The sequence below is a fragment of the Rhea pennata genome, chromosome 2 (assembly GCF_028389875.1).
Source record: "Rhea pennata isolate bPtePen1 chromosome 2, bPtePen1.pri, whole genome shotgun sequence".
In the NCBI taxonomy this organism is placed as follows: Eukaryota; Metazoa; Chordata; class Aves; order Rheiformes; family Rheidae; genus Rhea; species Rhea pennata.
The window spans coordinates 36,565,107-36,589,103 of NC_084664.1; the positions used below are offsets into that span (position 1 = coordinate 36,565,107).

Sequence of the window (23,997 nt, forward strand, 5' to 3'; positions counted from 1 at the left end):
TTTTTCCCTTTTCCTTCTGACTTTCCCTTTTCTTTTCCTTTTTCCTTTCCTTTTTTTTTTTCCCTTTTTTTGTTATGATTCATACATCTGAAATATAGAGGACAGATCTTTGTGAAGATCTGATCTACTGATATCTACAGTGTGATGTGACCATGGTACCAGTGGGTTTCTAATGGGAGGACTGAGTGGTAAGGTGCAAGTGAGTACTAGAGTCCACGCACAGGTTCTTTTGCAGCTCCTCTCTGATATTTCAGGCTATTTGAATGGGGAAGGACCCCCCAAAAATATGTAAAAAGTGCTGAGAGCACAAATCTATCACCTGAATAGAGCACACAACAGGCCATTTTTAAATTAAATTATTTACAGAAATAAAAAGGATTACTCAGGTTGCTGGAATTAGAGGGTATTTGATTGATTTGGGGCCCACCTATATTGAAAAAGGTATGTGAAACCTCACTTCTGTTTTGAAAGAGAACATTTAAAAACCATTGTACCGAGTGGCCCAAATTTATGAGCAAAGAACATTATCAATCCTGATTGTATTTATCAGTATTGTCTAACGTTTCTGGGATGGTTTAGCAATGGCCTGAAAGAGACACATTATAATTCTTGATGTATTGGCTAGGACATCTGATAAACATGCACTAGAGGAAGTTTTAATACCATGTTGTCTGTCAAAATCCTTATCACAAATGCCAAGTCAGTTCATTTGCTACTTGGTTCCCTGAATCTTGCACAGATTTTCTTAGAGAAGAAATCAAGGATTCTTATGTCCTAGTAGCAAAACTGAGCTGTAATGGCAGTTTCTCCGAGCTATGGGAAATGCTAGGAGCAATGAGAGCTTTGCGTGGTGCCTGTGAAGGAAGAGAGTAACAGAGACAGAAGCAGAAAGAGCAGCAGGAGATAAAAAATAGCAGACCTGGAGAGTCTGTGCAGGGTGTTGATCCAGAGCTCCGATCCTTGCTCTATAAAGTGTAAGAACTAAGTAAATTTTGAGTTATAGGACTATAATTCCGTCGCTGGATTGTGGTGACTGTATAAGGCCACTTGAGCTTTGCTCCTGTAGTTTACGATATCACCACAATCCTGTGGTGGATTTACAGCCCTGTAATTTTTTACAGTAGTGAGCTGTTTATTTTTCTATTTGCTACAGTACATCACAGGAGATACTGATAACAGTCACCTAGCTCTATCGTATAGTTTCCTATACTCTTGCATCTGTTCTTGTAGGAAAAATTAAAGCCATTCTTTAGGAGCAGGCTGCCAGAGGCTGGGGCAGGGGGAGGAAGCTACTTCGGCTGCCTCTCTGTCTCTTGAAAAGACTGTTTAATTTAGTAACTATTTGTCCAGACACAGGAGGGCATAACAACTACCAATTTCACATCACTGTATGACGAACAGCTGTATGGTTCTCATTTTCACATATTTTCTTTTCTCTTTCTTGCCCCCTGCTGTATATTAATTTCTCAATTAAGGTTCATCTCACCAGTCTCTTGTACAGGATGTCACCTTAATAGAAAGCCGAGGGGAGGACAGCATGGTTCATCGCAGGCAGACACCAGGCCTGAGCAAGAAATAGATCTTGGGCTTGATCCCACACTAAAGCAGTCCCATGGATTTTGGTTCAGAACAGATGGACATAACAGTTAATTTGATTAGTTGTGAGCATGGCAGGGAGGTAATCACAGCAAAAGGGGGAAGAGCACGGTAGGTAGCTAATTTTCAGTGTCATGCTCTAGGCTGCTGTAGCATCATAGCTGTATTCTGCTCCACAGGTAATTATGCCAATTATTTAACGCAAATAAATAAAAAACCCACATCTAACCCAAAGCTCAGTCAGACAATCTACCCCTTGCACTCTGAGCACTGAGAGAGGAGGCAACATAAACTTGGCAGCAATGCTGGGGAGATCCTTAAAAGGGTTTGAGGAGAGAGATAGGCAATGTCCAGAGGCTTTTGATTTCTGTGGATGTAACAGACCTTGGCATTTTAAAAAAAAATCAGTGTCCCTAATTGCATCATTAAATACCATCTTCAGTGCTTTAACTAGAGGACAAAATGTTTGCTGCCGAAAGGAACTGAACCCCCCTCTCTCTGTATGCAGAGTGTATAATAGACTTGTCTGCAGGACTGTGATTTTAGAGGAACACAAATTATAGGAATGGACTTTTATTACAGATACTGAGTTATCTTCACTTTTGATGCAGAAAATTACTTTTGCAAAATCATGGGATTAGTCACGGGGGGGGGTATTTTCATTGACAAGATGCTGGATTTGAAGTATCATAATAAGTCTGCCTTATTCTTCAGTCTGGAATGTGAATAAATAAGCTAAGAAGTCTATCTTGATGAATCTCTGGTTTGCCAAGACACTCAATATTGGACATTTGTTTAGGAAAGAGAATCTCGACACTTGTCCTCGTCTCCTTCAAGCTAAATCAAATAAATTGATTTAGATCATGATTTGGTATTTTCATTAGGCATTTGTTAATTAAATGTTAATTAAATTATACCTAAAAGCATAAGATGTCTGGACATTAGCAGGTGAATTTTAGCTAGTGCCCTCCTAAGCACTTGTCAGTGCATACTGCAATTTCACAAAAGGCATTTTTGTTATGTTACTGTGTTGCTACTCTATCCAAGGTCAGGCCATGGTAATGCCTACAACATTTTCTGGATTTAACATTTAACATTAATTAAATATATACCTTCATCATTAGTAATGTATCTAAATTAGACTATTATGCAGTTTGGTGATCATTCTTTCTTTGGGCACACAATGGTGTAAATACTCTGTATGCAAATAAAAAGATAACAAAAAAGCAGCTCTAAAGAGTATGTTCAGCATTCTCTCATTTTAACCACATGGGGGCATGAGATATTTATTTAAGAGCATTTTTTAGGGAACGATTGGGAAATATATGAAGATGGGAAGCCTTACTGCATCTAAATTGTCACTTGCTCTTCAGCTCTGTTGTTGCAATCAAAAATACTTAGCAAATAATTATAGTAAGTGACACTAGCCTAAAATACAATAATAAACAAAAATATAATGTGCTTAAGAAAGTATATCAAAGTAGATTTTAAATATCCCCATTACTTAACCTGGTCTCTATGAACTAGTTTGAATTCTGATGACTTTGTAAACAAAATCTGTAATTCTCTATATAACCCTGCGTGTCTGACTTTAAAACCTGGACATTTAAATTAAATGAGAAGGAATCTGCTTGCTTTGAGGTATAATGACCTAGACTTGGAGGAAATCCATTTCATTAATTGACATTAGTTTTTGTCATTCATTTGCAAGATTAGTAATAAGCTCTATACATTTAGGCCCAGATTCAGCAAAACACATAAAATCATACTTAATGATGTTAAATATTCAAGTAGTTCTCCCTGAGCACATGCCTTAAGCTGAGTACATATTGAAGTGCATTCCAACACAGAGAGAGTGGCACAATCAAGCCTTTAATTAGTTTTAAAATGGAATTCAAAATGCAATGCAATTCTTCACACTTTACATTGAAAAAAAAATGCATGCTATGAGGCTCTCTTGGGACAGAGATGACTAAACCTATTTATCCACTTTGGTTTCCAAAGGGAATGAAGGTTCATTGTTTTCTGCTGTTACTGTTCCCTAAATTTATATACTTATTTTGCTCAGTCAGCTGGCCTATTTAAAGGACAATATTTGTATGAACATTTCTGAGTCTATTATTTTATGCACTTTTTTATTTATAAGATAATTCATGCATTTTATTGGTATTTAAGAGGCTGGAATATTTTTAATTTTGCTTCTGTAATTTTAAATCAAAGCAAAACCCAAGCAGCAGAAACACCATATAAACCAGTGTCCACATCACCTGAAAGTTTGTTGCTTTTCAAAATAAGCTGAAAGTCAGGATTTAGTACTGCATATTTCCGAGCCAAATATTTAATGCTCACACAACCCAAGGAACCAGAAATTTCAGTCTTTCATTTCAAGCCGTTGTGTGCTTTCCACTCTGCAGTTTTCAGAATGTGCCTTTGACTTATCTGATCTCTATGCAAAATAGGTAACTGCATACAGGTGAATTTTAGGTCCAAAACTATCCTCCTCTTTCTTTCAGAGAAAGGCAGCCAAGAAAGGCAGCTCTGAATTCAACCCATGCTTCACCAAACTCTGAGTACTTTGTTCTTTGGGTTTGGCTTATACCCCTCTTTGTGGTAAATATATTTCAGCAGGGAGTTAAAATAATACCTAGATTCTTACAGGCAGGGATAAAATTGCTTCTGAACATAATGTAGTCAGTATAGCACAGTGGAGTTTATTCCTGAACCAGCAGACTATAGCTGTTGGATGTTTTTACCAGTCTACAAAATCCTCTTATTACAGTGCCCGGTTTTAGAACCATTTTGGTTGCTCCAACACTTTGTTCTTGACATCTTGCATTTTTAAGTAGTCTGTGAAAGCTTGCCTGAAAAAAAATCATTTCCATCAAATGCTAACATAAACCTAGACTGTTGATCCACTTGTATTACACACATATGTGCCTTGGCTGTATTCTCACTGAGAATTAAAACATACATGCAAGGAATCGTCATAAATGAACATGAGAAAGAGCCCATATTGCAGCCTTACTCTAGAAGAATGCCCACTGACACTAAACCTGCAGCTTCCGTCCCCAAAGCAAAGTCTGTGGGTATGTCTGGCTGCGTTTCTTTCATTTTCCCTAATACGTCTGTTCCTGGCTAGCAATGAAGCACTTGTGTACACTAATCTCTAAAGCTATCAGTTCATCTGATATGCTCTCTGAAATGGATGAGGCAGTGAACATGGTGTCAGATACTGTTTTCCGGTAAGTTTTTCTGATCCACTAATGCATCAAATATATTTGAATTTACTATTCACATAACTTTTTATGGAACACTATTAAGCCAATTTGGTTGATAACCACCGTAACCTTTTTAGTGAGTTACAGCTCAGTGAGATCATTATTCCTGGATGTGGTTTGCGGTATCATGCGCTACGTGCTGCAACCACGACATCCTTGTATGAAGGAGAAAACATAGTTTGTTGGTTTGTGTGTGTGTGTGTGTGTTTCTTTTTAATTGTTTCTTAAATAAAGAACTGATTAAAGGGAATGACTTACATTGCTCTGCCTTAAAAGTGATGGAATCTTGGGAGAGGATCAAAAAATCCCTCTGAGTTGGCTACTACCTTCCTATCTTCGTATTGTTTTTAAATGAAACATCTGACACGTTCTCCAGCTGGGATGTTATTTTGTTCCTCTCAACAAAGTGATTCAAAATTCACGGAGAAACATGCTGAATGGAAGAGAGATTTTTTTTTCATAGACATCTGGAGCTTTTTTTCAAAGCTGATGTGATCTTTCATCTAGACAAGAAAGGCTTTGATCCAAACTCTAAGATCCCCCTTTCTCCCAGTTAATTGGTGTTAGTGAGGTAGGTTTGACAGTCGCTAACGCAGCCTCTGGAATGCCTTACTCTGTTAAGACTTGTCTGTTGTGGCTCAGTCAGCTCAAAGACATCAGCTTGCTCTCATTTGACTTCTGCCCTGCTGGGGATGATTACAGGTTTTACTTGCTTTCATTATTTTCTCTTGTAAAACCGTTGAACATCAACACTGGAAAACACTTCTGAAACCAAGCAAAAGGCAATCAATTGGAGGCATTCATGATAAGCTTTGGTATTCACAAAAACTCACGGGTAATATGAGAGAGAGAAAGGTTGGTTGCATTAAAAATTCTGCTCTTCATTTTTTAAAATCTTGCCCAATTTTGAGGTGGTTATGTCTATTATCCTGCAATGCAATTATTAAATGAAACAATAAAAGCAAGCATCTTTTCTCCCAAGGTATGTACACCAATTATGTACTGTGTATATTTAAGTATTTTTCAGTGAAAAAATACTCATTTTTAATCCAAATTTTAGCTCAATTAATTTAAACCAAATCTGTGCCCTTCCTTCATGATGGCACACAGAGGAATAAAGGAAATGTTCCCCACTGTGTTGTAGTTGGCACTGTAGGTAATAACTTGGCAAAGAAAGCTTACTGTGTAGGGCTTTTTCTCCAGCTCCTGTAACAATATAGACTGGTACACAGTGGATGAACAGAGCCTTCATTCAGCCATACTATAATCAGAGTGAAAAAAGAGTTAGGAAAAAAATATGTAAAATTCATTTCCTTTTCTGCTTTCAGGGCACTGCAAAAGCTCTTGTCAATTCTCCATCAGGGCACACTGCAACTCCACATTGACTTATCTAGACTGCAAGGAATGATGCACCTAAAGAGCACAAAACCACCTAGCCCTTACAATTTCCTGCGTGACTGTCCAAGTTTCTGCAGCTGAGAAACTTGCTGTATAAATGAAGCTTCGCAACACATCCCTTTTTTTCTGGAACTAATTACCATTGCTCTCGGACAGTCTAAAAATCACCATTATCCAGTTAAACTTAGAACAGCTATTTTCAATATGTATTTAGCTCTAAAACCTACTGCTTTTATTTCACAACTGAATAAAAATTTGTATGTCTTAGAGTGTATACATTTTTTCCTGCAACATTGCTTAGTCTCATAAAGTATATTACACTTCTGTCTAAACCCTGCCCATTTCTGTAGCATTGCAACTGCAACAAAGCTACAACTTCACCATACGGTGCAATTATTTTTCTTGTTTGAGATTTTGGGAGCCATCATCCCCTCATGGAAATAGAAAAAAAAAAAAAAAAAAAGGAGAAAAGGATATTGAAGTAGTTGGTTCTTTCAGACACTATCAGAAGATCCACCTGTCGTATTCCTGAGGATCTACAAGCACTGACAGTTTGCTAGCCTTTCTTTAAAGTGTGGTAGACAATAGGATGCAGAGCAACTCTTCCCATTTAGGTATCATGCTGAGTGGCTGTGGTATTGCTTTGGTTACTATTGAACAATTCCATTACTGGAAAGAGCCTCCCATTCCACATTATCTCCGTATTATAGAACTACATTTTGGAAAGAGTATAGGGTCTTTGTATTGTGTTTATTGTTTGTTAAGCTAAGGAGGAAGCTTACTCATAGCCTGACATCCCATCATGACAGCATATTTAAATTTCAATATTGAAAATATTAGAGAGGAAAGCAGAGATTCCTGAACCACTAAACATAAAAGACACAGCAAAAATCATTATTAGCCGATATGCTGGAGAAACTATGTGACAACTATAACCCTGCAACTCTTATTGATTTTGGCAGTTAGAGGTTTAATATTGATTAGAAACTGATATACCACTGACACTTACATATCCATTTCTCTCAGAATATACAGCTCATCTTTTTTTCTGCAGGTTCATCTCTGGAGCAAAGATCTTAGAGTTCAGCGAGCTGTTCAGTAATGGTTTCTAGGTCCCACAGCTTTTCTATACTAGAGTCTCTTCCAGAAACTTGATAGAAAGGCTGTGCCTTTGAACCATAGTGAATGTATCTGCAGAGTGTCATTTTCAACCATAGGCAAGAACCTTAGTTTTTTTTTTGTTTTTTTTTTTTGGGGGGGGGGGGGGGGCAGAAGGAAGAAAAATTAAATGAGGATAAACCCCTCATTTTTCAAGGTGAAAAAAATAATTCTATCATAAGTAACAGCAAGAGAATCCAGCATGTAAATGGGGACACAGACTTACTGATAAATGCTTTTATAATCAGGGCCAGACAAAAGATTTTTAATAAAGGCAGTGCTATACTCAGCAAATAAGAGATATTTAGGGCTCTAACCTGTTCTTACAAGTAATGCTGCCATGCCCAAGCTAGCTTTAAACTACTCATGACAAATACACCAATGGACAATGAGATTGTTCAACATTGGGTGATTTGCAGGGTTGGAGAAAATGGAGGCAGATCCACAGATGTTGTATTTAGTGGGTAAATGTAGGAGAAGGTCATTTGACCCAATGCAGAGTTAGACGATCCTAGTGCTTGAAGCAGCTCAGAGGGTTTGGCCCTATCCTCATCTAGCTCGGGAGGTTCTACCACTGTGGCATGGAGCATCTGGTCTCTCTGTATGTGAGATTTTTAACCTTCAAGCTGCCATTTACACCGTGCCAGGGGCTTCCTGGCTTTTTGCAAAAGCCCTAAACTCCCTTTTTTACCGGTCCTGGTTGCAGAAATGAAGGGCTTGGGTATAGTTAATGCAGTTCTGCAGTTGTGAGTAACCGCTCTGGAATCTGAAGAAGCCGATGTAAATAACAAAGTGCATTAAGCAACCATTGTGCAGTGACTGCCACTGGCTGAGTATAGGACTGGGAGTTTTGTTTGTTTATTTGTTTTTTAAGGGATGCAATGATTTGTTTTGGGGACAATGGTGTTTACTTTTTCCATTGATTGACTTCTTTAGGAAAGTGTGACAAAAGTACTTACTGCTCTCTGGCATCCTGGAAACAAGTGCCAGGTGGTTTCAATATCGCTAGTGGAATCTGGGATGAATGGGAGAGTTGCCCCTCTTGTTAAGTTACATGCATAAGCTCAGAATCTTCTACATGAGCTTAGGGTTTTTCACATGTTTAAGCACCTAGGGTTGATTTAAAGTGACTTTGATGGAATAACCAGGCTTTATGAATCACACATGAAAGGCATTTGAATAAATTCCAGTTTGGTATTTAGGTCTGGCATTTTCAAGATCTACTCTTGGCTTACTTCCTTTCCAGAAAATTGGGACTGTGCTTTACCCAGCTTTTCAAGCATTTCCAGAGAAATACCACTGGAGAAAAGAGGCTGAAGAATTTACTTGCTTTCTTTAGTTATTTGCAGTTTTAGCAACAAACCCAGGCAGTTTTTTATTTTTAACCCCTTCAGAACTGAATGAGTGAGAGAGTTCAGTGACAACCTGAGGAGTTTCGTTTACTCGTCTCTACCATTTTTTACTGGCATAGTTGTAGTCTCATTAGGGTGCCCAGGAAGCTTTACACAAGAAACAGTGTCTATTGTTTATTTGTGCTATATGCTGGGATAATCTGCGAAGCCATAGTGGTATTGTAACTATGAACATGCTGATCAGAAGCATTAAGGAAATTAACATAAACCTCTATTAATGGCTTAAGGGAATCTGACTAAACAAACAAGGCCACACTGAGCAATAAATGTGAGACTCAGACTGCATGACTTTCTTCATAACTACTCTAATTAATTGCTACGAAAGATTAATTTTATAATACAGCATGGGTATCAAAGGGAATGGCTTAGTGATTTAAGTGTTATATGTCTCCCTGGGAGATGCAGGTTCAGTTCGTCATAAGGCTATTGTCAGCCATCCAAAATATAATAGCTAAAATGAATTTTGTGTATTTTACTGCTAGATTTTCTGTAGAACAAAGTCCTCAGTGCTTCTTCTGCTGAAGTCAATAGCAGATTTGCTATTAATTTTTATGGGAGTAGGAATAGACTCACAAATATTAAAGCAAAATCTGGCACTGAAATTATCTTTGTACTTTTTCATAATTTCTTCACAGCCAAAATATCTCTTTTTCCCCAGGTAATGTAGAACATCTGCCAAAACCCTGCTTTCCAGCAATGTTCTGGGTGTACATGGTGGCATGAGCTCCATACAACCCCTTTAGGAACTCCCAAGTTGGATGTATAATTGCCTGAAATTGATTGAATTGGTTTCTGAATCAGGATGTGGCAAAACTCTATCGAGTGAGCCTGGAAGCACTGCACAGCCGAATCCTAGCTAGACGAATAAAAATTCTGCTGAGATACATTAGAGGAGATTACTGTAGGCTTCCCTTTTTGACTGTAGGCCTTTCCTGAGGTCTCTAGTTTGAGTGTGCCCTGAAGAAGTCCAGAAAAGGAACGTGAGATGGAGTTCTCTAAGGGTTTTGAATGCAGTAGGCACATCCTTCTGGACTGCGACAAGGGAGTTCAGCCATGTGCTACACTGCTGTTGTGTATGGACTGGAACAGTAGAATAGAGTAGTCATCTAAGAGCTCGTACAAACAGAGGACTCATGTCAGGTGATGTTATTTGCCTATAGTTTAATTGTCCATCTGAGATGGTTGACTTGAGTCCCTTCAAAACCAGGGAAGCAAAACAGACCCTTTGCTGGTGCAATTCATCTGACTTCAAGACTTGTACTTTAGGGGAAGGTGGATGACACTCAGACTGTCTCAGGAACATATAACTTTTAGTTATATGAATACCAACTGCAATTAATCTGTTGCCTTTAATGGCTGCCAGTATTGCCCTTCTGTGCCACAACTGAGCCCTGTGCTATATTCATGATTAGTTTTAACGATAGCAAGTATAAGACAATATGACTTTGATTAGACCCTGTGAAAGGAGGGGAAGCCAAGTCACATTATTTTGTATTTGCAAGGCCACGCAAGCAGGAAATATGCTGATAGCTCAGCTGATGTGCGGTACCCTGACTGTATATCTGAGCCCAAAGGGTCATCAGTCAGGCTTGTTAATCACCTCAATGAAGAACTGTCAAGCAGAACAACGTCCATCTACTTGTAGATTTTGGCTGAAGCTGTTCTTATTTGATGGCTGACCTGATCTTTCCTCTCCAAAAACTTGTGAATGGAATCCAATAATTATTCTTGGTTTATTTTGACAAGTGTTTCCACCACTTCCTTCTCACTTAATATTTATCTACATGAGCCAAGTTGGAGGCATATGTGTTTTAAAGAAAATGAGTGATAAAATAAGACTCTGTGTTTAGAATTAGGCACCTAACTAGGTGACCTGATTTTCAAAAATGCCAATTGCCCAGAAAAGACTTCTAGCCCTAGAGACCATTAAAAAAAGTCTTAGCTTTGTAACTGTTATTACAATGATTATTTATGGTATGTATTGCAGTAGTACCCTGGCAATGGACAAAGACCCATTGTATGAGGCACTGTACTACCACAGAGAAAAAAGTTACATGGATTAAAATTCCAACTGCCTGTTGCTCAGTGGAAACAAACTCAGAATATGCATACATAACACAGCCACCTCCTCTTTGGAAAATGCCTGTCAGCTATCCAGGTGTCCTACTTTTAAAATGAGTCAGTCAACCAGTAGCCTCTGCTGGCTAAAATGAGAGCCGAGCAGCTCTGTCCTGTCTTTCCCATCATTTCGGAAATGTCCCTTTGGTCACTGCTAGCAGTCCTCTCTGTTGCTCTCTGTCCCTGGGCATGTCCCACAGTCACTCAGGATGACCCCAGCTCCCGTTCACCATGCAGCACTAATGGCTTTGGCTGCAGCGACAGGTCTCCTTAGTCACGACTGTTTCGCTATCATCTTTCCTGCCTGATCAAAAATGTTTACAAAGGTGCAATAGGAGAATGAAGAAGAGGGGAGGGTAGCAGAAAAGAAATCCAGTTCTGTTTGGAAACAATTTCAGAGCTTAATTAGTAAGGAGGGGGGTGGGAAGGGGCCTGAACAGGTGGTGTATTATTCTGCCAGGGATCTTCAAAGGGGAGTGAGTGCGTATTGTTAGTTTGCAGCAGAATGAAAAATGGGAAGTTCAACAGGGCCTGGATACATAAGAGCAGGTGAGCTGTCGGGGTAAGGTCACAGTTATACACACATATACACACAAAAAATCTGCATAGGAAAAAAATAAATTTTCCTTTTTGCCCACAGGGAGACAGATCCCAGCTCTGCATCTGAGATTTACATGGATTCATATTCATTACATTACCAGTAGCCACATTTAGCAGTGATTCCCAAAGGAGCAAGAAAATGATGGCCTAGAAGAAAGCTGCCACATTTCAAACTCTCCAGCTGTGCCTTGCCGCCATCGCTACATTCCACTGCCAAATGCAGTAATTTATGAATTTGTCTTTTTTATCTACAAAAAATGTTAATTTACAGAATGAAGAGAGGAACGGGAAAGACTAACATGGTGGGGAGAAGAATGTCTGCATTTTCTCTTAACCGCTTTATAACTATTTCTTTCATGCTATAAATGTTATTTGTGTTCACAGGATCATTATTATTCTGTATTAGATGCTTTAAAACAAAGCTGGGGTGCCAGCAGATAGTGTATCCCAGCTTATAACATAGTCATTTTAAAGAGGCAGCAGAGCAGAACTACTACCCAGTTTGAATAAATAGAGAATGAATTATGAATGGTAATGATTTTTTTTGTTTATTTAAATACTGATTATGTGCCATAAAGAATAATAGATACTGCACTTTTTTCAGAAAAGCTGGTTCATGTCGCGTCGTATGGAATTGTGCAAATACATTTGTTCCAGGAGGGTAGATTAGGACCCATACATCTTTTTGGTGAAATTAGTAAAAAATAAAGGAAAGTATAAGTTCTCTGACACCAAAAGGAAAAAAGATTATCCCTAATTACATATTCTTCCTCCCTCAACGTTCTTCCTGGAAGCATTCTGCAGTGCTACCTATGGGACCACTGAAAGAGTTGACTTCTGCAGGCTGAAAAAATTGTGCCTAACAGTCACTAGAGGTTTGATTCTGTTTCTTAGTCTGAGGGAAACAGATTGTACTACATACATTTGGGGATTTTATGGAAATTCTTAAGATAGGAAATTTTAAGCACAGCTTCGCATAAAAGCTTCTCTAACTCACCAAGCACCAGCTTAGCAGCATCCAAAGGCAACTCTGCCAGGGCTTTCTTATGTCACATTTTAAATAATAAGTTCAGCAAAGAGGAAGAGTGGTGGGACTATGACTGAGATGCAGAAACAGCCCTTTCTAATTCAAAGAGGTTTGCTACTGTGCTGTTGAAAGGAATGAACCTTTATCGGAGACCAGTGAGAGTAGTCCTCACCCAGCACCGTCAGCCTGCAGATCAGCAGGTGGAGCTGTATGAAGCCTTTATGGCTTGGTGAAACCAGGCATTTATCATGTTGACTAATTCTGGTATCTTCCCCCTGATGCTCAATGATTCCTGATTTTATGGGCTACCTAATGAAGTAAAATTCTCAGTTAGTTTTTAAAATGTCTCTACCTTTTAATGCCAACGGCTGTCTTTTCAAAATGATACCTGCCTGCACAAAAGGATCTCACTCTGTACATTTTATACTTTGTGGGGAAAAAAATATATGGAAGGGGAAAACCCCCCGGCTTCATGGAGCTTCATGGGGCAAGAAAGCTTCACGGAGGTTCTACCCACCTCATTCTGCACAAGGGCAAGGCAAGTTAACAGTCTGAGAGGCAACAGGATCCCTCATTTATTCCCTGTCCTGGCACGACTGGGCAATAGACCAGAGCAGGCAGCATGCCATCCTCTCCGTGCGCTGCCTGCGGCTTGGCGACCAGGTAGCATCTGTGAGGAAGTACCTCAGACGCACTGTGGGCTGGTAGAAGGTATTTTGTCACGGGAAGGCTGGGCTTGTCGCCTGCCTCATGGGGTTTTGTCAACACTGGATTGTTTACAACTCTCCTCGGCTCCCCGGCCAGTAACGAAGTGTACAAAACAGCAGTGGTTTCATGTCCTCCTTCAGCAGGTCATTCCAAGATCTCACTGAACCTTCTCTTAGAATGGGTTTCCCTTACTTCATTTCAAGGTTTCCTTTGCTTATTTTGTGATATTAATTTTCTTTGCTCCCATACTGAATATCGAAAATAACGATCTGCTGGTCTTCCAAGTTTGTTCACTGCTGGTATTTAGGGACTGTGAACCAAAGTCTCCTTTTACTTCTAAGCTTTTCATAACACCCCTGATTTCAGTTAGGGTTTGTAGGATTTACACCAGTATAAATGAAGTCAGCGCATGACCCATGACAGGAGCTCCTTAGCAGTCTTTTCTCTAGGCTGTATAAATTAATTTTTCTTGAGTCGCCTCTAAGGATAGCGTAAATTATGAGGCAAAAGCCTGTAATTCACTGGTAGGTGAACAGCAGTAACTCCCCCTCTACCACTTTCCTGACAAAATTATGGGAGAATAGCTGGTGAGCTCAGCTCGTATTTGCAAGGAATGAATAAGAGTGAGACAGACAAACCATGCCTCAGGTGGCACAAAAGACATACCCAGTGTTGCTGTAGCCCTTCCTCTGAGGGGCATTGGAAAATGCACTGGAAAGCAAAGAGGCACTCACTATGTCTGCTTGCTTCTTGGTGCATTTTAACATGCAAAAGGAAGAACACAGTCTCCAGTTTCCTGTCATATAAACTGTGTGCTGATGAATGCAGAAAATATTATGTTTCTGACTACTGAAATTATGTTATCGGTTTCTTATTTTCGCCTTCCTCTTTTTTTGATTCAGGAGCTCTCTGTGCAAATATTAACTATAACTAAGACACAGGGGAAGGTTTCAAGAGACCCGGCCATGGGACACCATCCCTTTAAATCATGCTAATATTTCTTCTTGTATGGTGTTTTAAAGGTTATGGCTAGCTGGCCCAGATTGACTATGCTGCCTGATGGAAGCCTAGAAAAGGCAAATCTCATGTTTCCTCTTCGTCACTTCTGCAGATACTGAGTCTGCCTGTGACTCTCTCTGACTGCTCACCAGCCTTACCTCAGCCAGGCTTGTCAGGAGAGCTGGAATGGCTCAGATCTCAAACAGCACAGCTTGAGAGACAAGAAGCCCTGCAAACCCACTCCCCATTTAACAGCAACAATATTACTGCAGAGGCTGCTGAATCAGATGGTAAAAGCAAACAGGCTGACGACTGAGTTGGCTGACACACTGCTTGTTGTGTTGAAGTCAGACCAGACCAGCTGGCTGAAGATGCTCCTGGCTCCTAGCACAATGCAGTATTTCCTTGCATTGTGCAGACAGAAAATACAGCAGCCTGGATTTTCTGGTTGTTTTGGCATCTGCATAGCTGCATTTCTATTTACTTATAAATCATCACACTTTTGAAATACATTTAGCCTTCTTTACAGGCTTCCCAATGTAAAAATATTATTCTCAGGCCCCTCATATTTGGCTACAACTGAAGGTTTTCATGTTGAGGTTCAGCCCTTACTCTCTGCTGAACTGTGAGAGTGAGTTACTACCTTGTAAGTGACTCACAGGTATTTATTATCCTGTGTATAAAGGTCAGGTTTTAATGTTCTGTGTGATATATGCACATGGCTCAAGATCAGGCAGTCTTGAATGATAGATCTTAAATTATGATCCAGCAGAAGAGGAAAGAAATGAGAAATCACAACTTTTGTTAAACAAACCTGAAAAAACACTTGCACATGTGTAAGCTGCTGGTGGAAACCTGCCAATTCCAGAGGCTTGTTTACTAAGCCACAGTATTATGGCTTATGGAGCCCAGGTCAGCCAGAGAACAGAGGTAAAATTTAAAAAGTCAGGTATATGTCCATGCTTTCTCTTTACTAAAGTCTCCTGCTGTAGAAAGATGCAGAATTAAGAGATAACAGGGCTGATAGCAGATCCTAAAAAGACTCTTCTCAGCTGTCTTCTCCAATGGAGGTGACACCTTCAGGGTGTCTTGCTCCCTTTTATACATGCATAGCTTCTAGGCATTGTGCTGTTGAGTGTGACAATAGCTTAGGTACCTTGGCCTTCCTGTAAATCCATACCCTATGATGCAATTTTCAAGAAGAGCTCAGATCCTTGGATCCTAGTTTAGAGGGACATTTAGATGGCAAAAGGCCAACAGTAGTAATTCTCTACCATCTGCTTCCTACCTTCTCACACAGAGATGGGGCCATGATTATGAGAGGTGCATGAGAAGCATGGCTTTCAAGGAGAGAGACAGGCCTGGGACATAGCACATCTCCAGATGCTCCATTAGGTTGACAGTCCCTGTGAGGAGCTCTGCCAAGAGCATAATTGACAATAGTGCAGAGCATCGCAGGGGAAAAAAAAGATGAAAACTGTCTGAAAGCTGCCTTCTTTCCCCTCCTCCTGTGCTGTTTTAAGCCAGAGTTTAATGCAATTTAAGATTTGGCCATAGGCCTTCTATTTCAAAATGTTTTACGCAGACAACCTAGTTTACCCTCAAAAGACTCTAGAAAGATAAAAAATTTTATGAGGATTTTATGTTTGATGAGGAGGAAGGTAACAACTGAAATTCAGAGCCTCCTGCTTCCTCCTGGTAACTTCCCATCAATCTACTATTGATGCTGGAGCCGATTAGCTCAAAACTTACTCACTAACTTTCAACTTTGTGTGTTGGCATCAACATATCCTAGCTTTATTTAGAACTGAAAGGCTTAAAATGCTGTGGGTAACATATAGCTGTTGTGGGTTTAACTATCTGGAAAAGATAAGGAATTGGAGGAGAATGCCATCTGTGAGCTGTTTTAAACCACAGCTCTCCGGGTCCTGAATGCCTTTGACTGACTGAGAATAGAACTATTTATTCCAGGGCTACGATAAGCAAAGTGTATAAGTGTATGATGGATCTAAGCATAGGAAAAATTTTGTTGAACTGGAGGACTAGGGCATAGGTAGGAAACAGACTGAGTGAAAATGATTTTAGTAGCTTTCAGCTCTTGATGTAGATCTCTGCTGCTGCATTTTTTTCTGTCCAGTTAGAAGTGATGGGGTTTGTCTGTGTTTCTACTGCCATGGGGGAGAATAGAGTTTCATGCAATTCTATCTCTTGTTGGGAAGATACGTTCTTAAAAATAATATAATTAAACATGGAATTAGAGTTGGATTGAAACAGTCCCAGTCCTTTTATTCTTATTAATAGGAAAAATCCTACTTAGCCTGTCATGCATATGGAAATACAACTTTCTTTTAAACTGGAGAAGGAAATTGCAGAGATGATATTGATTACTTAGACAGGGAAGTGTTAACTGCTTATAGAAAATGGGGCCTTCTGGTCCTTTCGTTTGGGATACTTGGGTGGTATTCCTTATTTTAGCTAAGTGAATAAGTATCTCTTAGATTGTTTGATCTGCACCCAGGGTATACAAAAACAAAATCTTGTTTAGCATCTCACAGGGGCTGTAGTAAGGATGTTTATAGGTGGGAGCAGAAGCTGTCATTATACATTGAATTCCTCTGACTCCCATGATGCCAATCAGTAGCTGGGGACGTTACACTGGAAAGACACCAGGTGACTGGTGTCCACAAGGCCTTAGGCCACCACTATGTTGTGTTGACACTGCCAGAGTGGGTCCAGGTGAAGGAGAAGGGCCAAAAGGAAGAAGAGGGAAAGGGATGGAGGAGGATTTTGAAGGCCAACCCTGATGTTGATTCATACTGCCTCTGAGCAACCTTGACTCATGCTTTCAATCCAGTTCCTTAATGAACCCCAGGACATCCACAGATTGTTGCAGAAGAGGCCATGGCAAGGGCTGGGGGAGACCAGCACCAATGGGGCTGCTGTCTGCTGGCAGAGAAACCACAGATCTCCAACAGCAGAAGGTGGAAGGGAGCAACGGTAATGCTGGTAGGGGGTTCTGGTTGCAGACTCCAGACTGTAACGTCTCTTCATGCCAGGTTTCCTTCTCTGTTTCCTTCCCCAGGGATGGCGTATAACCAAAAACGCAGCACTTGTGTGGTACGCATACACAAGAAACAGCTCCTCTCTGAGAAAGTCTTTGCTGGGCACAGGGCACTGAGAGCTGCAAAACACCCTTCTGCCTTTGCTGCCAACCATAGCCCAGTTTCAGAACCTTCCTCGTTGTTTATTCATTGGCACCTATCACGTTTCTCAGCACAGCATGAGATGCAAAATGGAGACAGCCTTGAAAGCAAATAGGTTTCTATGCTTGCTAGTATACCGAGGCGACATGGATCATGTTGCCTAGATCATGTTTGGAGAACCTGTTCTTTGCAATCTATTACGTAAAACAGAGAAATGTTTGAGTCAGTTATAAAGGGGTTTGTAATCATGAGAAATATTTTCTGTCCTCAGTTATATTCAAAGAAACAGAAAATAATTTTGAAAAAAAAAAAAAAAAACAACTTTTCAAAATGAATTACAATTCATTTACATAATCCAAGCTTCCAGAAACCTTTCTTGTTCTGTGAGTTGTCTTAGGTATTGAGGAGGTATTGAGGACTATTGTGTTAATTGACAAATTAAATTCTGAGCCTTAGCTACATTCTCATTTTATTAGTGTGATACAGTGATAATCTCATGAGGACCCTAGTGAGGATGTCAGGAAAAGAAAAGCATCAACTAAATGGGGGATCTGAAAATGTTCTAGCTGAGCGCTATTACATAGATCTTATGCTTTTTTTCCTGGCTGTTCTGTAATGGGATGTTTTGCAAATTCTTCTCTCAGCAGGTTTTGAACATGAACTTGCATTACTATTCTTACAAAATAATAAACAGCTTTGGGCTATAAAATCTTTCAAATTGTTTTCCACAGAAGGGATTTGCATGCTGACTCATTCCTGCTATATTTATAACCTATTGCTAAACCACTGCAACGGCAGGATTTCTAATAAAGCTATGAAAATTACATGCATTGCAATGGGAGCTGAATACATTTACATTTGTAGTATTTTATCATTTCAAAATTTATGGAAGATTACCTTGTTTGTGCATGTCTGGACTTTAATGGTTATTTTTTATAGCTGAAAATAGTAGTTTACGGTGGTATTCCCAGTAGAAGTTTTTTATGAATCTACCATATGGAGTATTACATAAAACTAAACTTGTATCAGTGGTGATTTTATGTAAGGTAAGACACACTGAGCATTACTGAGAAACCGAGAATTAGTGATTACAAAAAAATTCAGAAAGCTTGAAGTTTTATGAATGTAATTTTTTATTTTGCAATGATTTTTATGTCATGTTATAGCAGTTCAAATCCCTCCTTTTTTATACAGGAAAAATCTTCACTGTCTGCAGCAAATCCTAGGTGTTTCAAACAGCCTTGCCAGCAGTTGACCTCACACATACCTCCCATTAAAGTGGCCTTTGTAGAGTTGTGATGTGTGGAATGACAAAGAGACATGTGATGCTTTATGCAGGAGAAGACTGAGGAGATCTAGAAAGTCTTCTACCTCTTTTAAAAACCCAGGTCTGCCAGTCATTATATGCTAAACTGAGCTAATTTCTCCTGCACTGTTTACCTGCACCTTCTTAGGAATGGAAGGAGCAGACTTCTGCTAGCAAAAACTGCGAACAGGAAGAGTATCATGGTTCCATAGCAAAACGTGGAGATGAGCGTGTCTGTTCTCATGGGAACGCATATGTGTTTGAGGAAGTATTGACAACATGAGCCTGTGCACTGCTTTCTCAAAGAGTACCTTGTGGATAAGGGAAGTCATTCAGCCAGGAAGAAGAAATGTGCCGTGAAACATAGGTAACTGGTCACACCGCGAGAGCAGCAGACGGTGCATCCATGAAGCAATTGTCACAGTTACCTGATATGTAAAGAAGGTAGAAGAGAATGGGAAGAAGAGCCATCTCTAAGTACTGAATCCTACTTCCTTTGCTGATCTCAATCCTGGCAGAAACTCCTGGGCAGCTCAGAACAGTTTTGACCCTGGGGCACAGTATGTTAGGATTGGTCACCCAGCTAAGCACTGCTGCTCTGGGCTTTGCCATCTCTCTGCATGGTGGCTCGCTAGCTGCTGCCAAACTGGTTTAGGAACAAAGGCGTAGGGCCAGCTTGGCCCATGGGCATCCTCTTATCTAGAAAATTCATTCTGAAAGAGAACAGTAAGTTTTTCTAGCAGTAAGATAGGGCCAAATCTGAAAGGAGATTCCAGCCCTTACAACAGGATAACTGTTCTTGTAGAAAATGGCTCTAAAAGCTACCATATGGGTTTGCTGTCCAATTTTAGGGTAATTCATTCAGACACTCCAGAATTTATTCTATTTTTCCCCTGAAAATCCTCTTTGCTTGGAATCAGAGAAGAGTTCAGACTGGGCTGGCAAACACGTGTGTAGAAATGTCCTGGGTAGCTGTCACCTTCTGAAATATTTCAAGGTCAAATAGGGCCATTTTATCATCTTGTTTGACTCCATTAGTAATGTGATGCCTTTGTGGCTCCTAAAACTTCTTGCTCTCAGCATGGAATGGATGCTGTATGCGAGAGAGCTCCCCAGCCCCACCGCTCTGGAACAAATCCTTAGCTGGGGTTTAGGCTCAGGAACCCCCGGGGTGCTGCCATGACTGTTCCCACCACCTGAGGACTTACCTCTTGGCATCTCTACGTATCTGAATCACACTCACTTTGCTTTTTCATTAGCTGATGTATCACAGTCTTACAGCTGTCTTCTCTCGAACTAAATTGCACACTAATACTGTACATTATTGATTAAATGAGTCTACAAATGTCTTTTTAATACTGTACGGGTTGATCAGTCTTCTCAGCTAATGTACAGCACTTCCAGTGGGCTTCAAAACCTAGTGAAGCAGCTTTTTACCAGATCTTACTGGGAAAGAAAAAATGATTAGAGGCTGTGTTCTCACACACACTATGAAGTATGTGTTTGGCAATGAGGAATTAGTAATGATCTCACTTACTGCACTAAAAATCTCTGTATGTTCACAGGTTTTTATTTTGATAATCACAGCTGCTGATTTAACCCTTTGCAACTTAAAGAATTCACGAGTACTACTAATTTGATATTTCCTGCATTTTTTTCAGAGTTGAAAAAGCTTTTCTAAAAGCTTTCAGAGCTCTTCTAGTGTGTTTCTTTCTTTTTTTTCCCTTTGTTTTAGTGTTGTATACAGGACTGTTGAAAACTGCTTTTTCCAAGTATGACATCTGATGGTTAAAAATACCAGTATTCCAGTGGTTTCAAGTGGTTCTTTGCATTACAGAGAAAATGTTCAGGAATGACTGTAGGCTCTGTCTCAGGTGGGTAATTCCTATAATTTTCTTCTGCTTTCATTTCTTAAATTTAAATTCGACTTTATCACCTTTCATGTTTCAATCTGTATGCAAGTATTGACCTGTTTATAACACAGTAGGAAAAATATGTGTGTGTGTATATGTATGTTGTTTATCTAGTTTCATACAATTATAGCAAGTAGGGCTGAAAGGGCATGGAGAGTTCATCTAAATCTATCCCATTCTATTTTAAATAAGGCAACAAAAATGAGGTTGTATGTGGTCCTAGTTCCTGAGGTGTGGCCTTTGCGTCAGATCTGCATGCCTAAGCACTGTGTAAATAAGAACAGTGCTCTGCTCTGCAGGAAGTGGGGTGAGGGGATGCCTGTGATTTCTGTGTGAAGCTCTCTTGCTGGACCTGGCCAGAGGCACAGCCAGAACAACCCAAAACATTTACCTTCCCTTGTCGCTATTCAGATGGATGTCAGTGTTGCTACTGAAAACAAACCTCTACACGAATAGGGACAGGGAATAGGGACAGGGTACATTTAGGGAGTACAAAGCTTTGAATGGCGATTAGGTGTTCTCAGTTCTTAAGTTGCAACTGCAGTGGGAGATGGCAGCTGCCCGGCGTCGGCTGGAAGAGTCTCTTGGCGCTCTCCTTCAGGACACTGGGTATGGTTTTATGGCATTAAGAAAAAGAATGGAGAAACAAATGCTGAGAGAGAGATGAAGCACCAGACTAGGGACAGAACAGGAGACCTGAACTAAATGAGAACTAAAGGCAGCAGCTGTACTGCGTGGGCTGGGGGATTGCACCGCCGCATGAATCAGAAGAGAGGATGGCTGGGTGCTGCCTGCACTCCTGGGTGGAATCCACTGACTTAAGGAAAGGGATATTTTACTTACACTGCAATAAAACCCTTCACAGGTTTGAAAGCCATGCAGCTTTTCTCAGGTAGCCAGACATTAAGCTCCCTGTCAGATCCTTTGAGCCGTACATTAGCAATGAAAGAGCGATATTGCCACTGTCTTCCCTGATGATTCAGCACGGAGCAAAGCATGATAGCCTTTCTAACAAGGCTGTTACTCAGACAGATCACTCAGTGTCCACGCTCTAACCACTCACTGGTTCAGAGTGTTAATGCTCTGCATATTGTACTTAATAGAATTTTAAATTATTTTGATTAAAGTGTCAAGGGATGAGGATTTAGATTGATCAAAGCTACTTGCTTGTGCCTTGCCAATTGTTAACCAGGCACTTCCAGAACATTATTACACAGAAGGCTCAAGTGATATAACATTCAGACATGAGAAATATGAGGAAATATTTCTCCTAATTTCATGTTGGAGGACTGAGAGAATAAGGAGGAAACTAAAGAGATATGGATTTTGTACATGGTGACTGACTTAGGGTCCCAGTACTTTTTTAAAGAAATTAAAAGGACCTTTACCATTGCCTTCCATACAATAAGCAGCCATGCATGAGCAATGCAGTGACAAAAAAGTCCGGTATCGAAAACCTTCACATCATTGAATAGACACCATAATCATTAAATTATGATTAAGTAATGAAGAATAGAAATAAGGGAGGTTTGTCTGGCTCTGGAGACTGGCATCTGGAAGTAGAGTCAGTTGGCACTAAGTTATTGCTTTGAAACTCTCGATCGGTGAGGACCAGAGGTCTCATGTGACAGTTGCTCCATTACGATGACAAGGAATAAGTAGGTCGTTCCCGTCATGTACGGCCTCCATTTAACAAAGTACTTCAGCACATACATAACTTTAAGTATACAATAAATCCACGAAAGTTAACGTAGGTGAATGTTCACAATTTAAAATGTACACTTGTGCTTCAGGATGTCCTTCGAGTGAGATCTTAAGAGTATATGGTGTCCAAATCAGTGCAAAGCAGCTAGAACGCATGTTAGTGTTTTGAGCTGAATCAGTCAAAGGGCCTGTGATGTGACTCTTTCCTGCTAAGACACTTCTTGCTGCTTAGACTTAAGGGACATTAGCAGTGTCATTAAAGTCATTCAGGTTTTGAAGCTCCCTATGATGTCTCAGAGGTAGGGAAAAAAAAAAAGGGGCTTTGATTTTCAGAGGTCCATTTACTTCAAGAACTGAAATAAAATGGCCCATGGAGATAAAGAATTAACTGAGAAAATCAGAGGAGTATATGAAAGATGCAAGGATTACAACATTCTAGAAAACCCAATGGTGTAAGTTTGCCTGCTCAGACTCTTCAGTCAGGGAGAAAAGAGCAATAGGAATCAACAAAGGACTGGAAATAGCATTTATTGGAAGAAGATATAGCCTGTGAAATCCTAATCTATTCCATTTCTATTCAAGGTGATGCAGTGCTCTCTACTTTGTTTCTAAAATAAAGGATAATATGCTGCACAGCTTGCTATGGCATCTGATTAACAGATAATTGCTTTAAGTCTGAATAGAGTTTGCATCCACATCTGTAAATGACCATATGGCATTTAATGCTAGAATATCCAGGGTAAGATGTGTTGATAAACTCCAGCTATCCGCATTGCTTTGACGGTGCAAAGCAACCATAAACCCACATCAATCGGTTGGTTAAGCCAGGTCTGCAGCCGTTCGGAGTGACCGCACTGCGGAAGCAGGCCCCTCTTGCTTAGATCCTGTGCTGTTTAAACAAGTTCTTTGTTGAAACAACAAACTTGCTCTGAATTAGAATTACCTTCTACTTCATATAACATGGAGAAATACAGCTCTTAAAGCTGTTGCTGGCTAGAATAGTTCTAACAGAAGCGAACATTTTGATCGCTTTTCTGTTCAGCGATTAAGAACAAATTACAATAACAGCCAAAGACCATTTGCCTAAAATGGGATTCATTTAGCTTGAAGATAACCAGGATTTTTACTGTTTGCTGAGTAAATCTCAGAATAAAATCAGAATAATAGGTTATAAAAATTGTTTAATATAGGAGATCCAGAGGCTAAAAAGAAAATACACAGTGAAAGTCCATCTTGATGGTTTTCTATTGGCGTAAGTTGGCACAATCACATCTGCGGTCTGTTGCACAATAGTAGACATCAGAAGAGACAACAGAGAAAGAACATTTCAAATGCATCTGTATTTTCTTATAGCCTATTTCTTTATGGTTTCTCAGTCTTATTCTGCTTTGTTATTTACATCAGAAATTGTAATGATGGATCTAACTGTGTTATAAAGCTTGATTTATGTTAAGGAAATTAATTTAAATTTTTTGGTGCTGCTATTTTTACTCTGTTCACTAAGCTGAGAGCCAGGACTGGGATTTATGAAAGGGATAAGGCACAGAATATTTTTGTTTACATCTTTTAAATGAACA

The 23,997-nt window shown here is 39.8% G+C and overlaps 1 long non-coding RNA gene across 1 annotated transcript in view; it reads left to right on the top strand.

Annotated features, from left to right (window-relative positions):
* The window catches only part of LOC134136932 (uncharacterized), a 73,146-nt gene extending 61,478 nt beyond the window's left edge, over window positions 1-11,668 (top strand). Inside the window, exon 6 of the long non-coding RNA XR_009957583.1 lies at window positions 11,601-11,668. This is a non-coding gene — a long non-coding RNA (uncharacterized LOC134136932). The remainder of the gene's footprint in view (window positions 1-11,600) is intronic.
* The last annotated feature ends 12,329 nt before the right edge of the window (window positions 11,669-23,997 follow it).